The sequence below is a fragment of the Bombus impatiens genome, unplaced genomic scaffold, assembly GCF_000188095.3.
Source record: "Bombus impatiens unplaced genomic scaffold, BIMP_2.2 scf_0237, whole genome shotgun sequence".
Taxonomy (NCBI): Eukaryota; Metazoa; Arthropoda; class Insecta; order Hymenoptera; family Apidae; genus Bombus; species Bombus impatiens.
Window position 1 is genome coordinate 204,199 of NT_176656.1, and position 1,743 is coordinate 205,941.

Here is a 1,743-nt window from a genome sequence, read left to right on the forward strand (position 1 = left end):
CCGTCCCATCCCATTCCATCGTGTGAATTCTTTTTTCGTTTTCTTTCCATCGTACACTCCAGAAGACTCTTTTTCTCTCTGTATGTATATATAATATATATAATATAACTGTTTGTAATAATTATATTTTGTTTGTTCGCTTACGAGCTAATAGTTTTCGTGCTGCCGACCAGCACAAGTTGCGCGCATTTTTATATTCTTACGTGTAGTAGATTTTTATTTCGCGTGTATATTAGGTGTGTTGGTGTTTAGTGTTTCTGTGTAACAAGTTTTCGTGTTCGTTTCTCTCTGTGTACTGGTGTATCACTAACGTAGTCGACGGGCGACGACGAGCACCTCTCGCCGTGCCGCGTCGCGCCGCACGATTTCGCGGATCAGACCGTCCGTTTTTCTAACTTGTTGCGCGTTTGTCCGATAAACGGGAAGGGGATATAACGTGTACGCGTATTTAACCAACGAACGTACGAGGATTAGCTGATCCACCTGGCCGCGTTTACGCACATATCAAGACGCGTTGTTTCTCGCTTAAACGTTACGGGAGCTAAGATTAAGGGTACCTTAAACTGGTTTCTAGGTATGTATATATGTATATATATAGTTTAGTTTGTTGAGCCTAGACCGGCCGCTGGAACGAGGACGATTTTGCTTGTCTCACCTATCCAGCTTGCCCCGAGTCTACGTTTGGCTCTTGTACTAAAAAAAACCATAGTACTGTACGCAACCTGAAGTCATCTCGACTCGACTCGAGGGACGACAAGGCGCGCGTTGGTTAGCAGTTTCGTTTCGATATATTATGGCACGTTTCAGGGGCGATGTGGAACAGCGGTTGTAACAATGCGTCCTGAGAATTCTGACAGAGCGACTCAACGAAACAAGCAATATCGCTCGAAAGAGAAAACCGGCGAGCCGTCCTCCGACGAGCGACGGCCCTCTCGTTCGGCGAGCGTCGTCGTTCTAGGAACTCCAGATCCAGGACTCGAGTAGGAACAACGTGATCCACGCGAAGAATTTCGCGTGCCGCTAGAAGATCATTGCCACCGCTGTTCTCGTCACGCACCGTCCAACGGATTTCTAGATACGTATGACCGTTATATCCTGCCCTCCTTCTTCGTTCTCTCGAAGAGAAGAGTTTCACGATTGGCTCGACCACGACGATCTCTCGGAATCGTCGCGCGTTAACCCAGTGAAAATAGGATATTTTCTCGAGAATCTGAAAAACAATCTTCTTTCGTTCTTTTTCAGACTCTTGATAATTAGTTAATTTACTGGAATAATTCGTTTCTACTGCTGAGACAGGAGTAATTTCGCGGATGACCTCACTTGGACGCCTTCTATGTGTTAGAATCGACGTAGAAGACGATAAACGGTTCGCACCGTTCATCGTCCGTGTACGTCGTTCTCTTTACACGTTGTCAGAGTTACCGATCATATCGTCGGCCTTCCTCTTGATACCACGATCTTCAGGATGCTGCTGCTGTTGTTGTTGGTGTTGCTGTTGCTGCGATTGGTGGTGGTGATGATGCTGCTGCTGCTGCTGCTGCTGCTGGTGGTGGTGGTGGTGATGCTGCTGCTGCTGCTGCTGCTGCTGCTGATGTTGCTGTTGCTGCTGCTGCTGATGTTGTTGTTGCTGCTGAAGACCGATGCCAGACGAACCTTGTTGTTGTTGCTCGTTGAGAGTTATCGAACGTTCAGCGCCTTGAAGAGGTTGCTGATTGAGTCTCTCAACTTGCTGCAGGCCCGTCT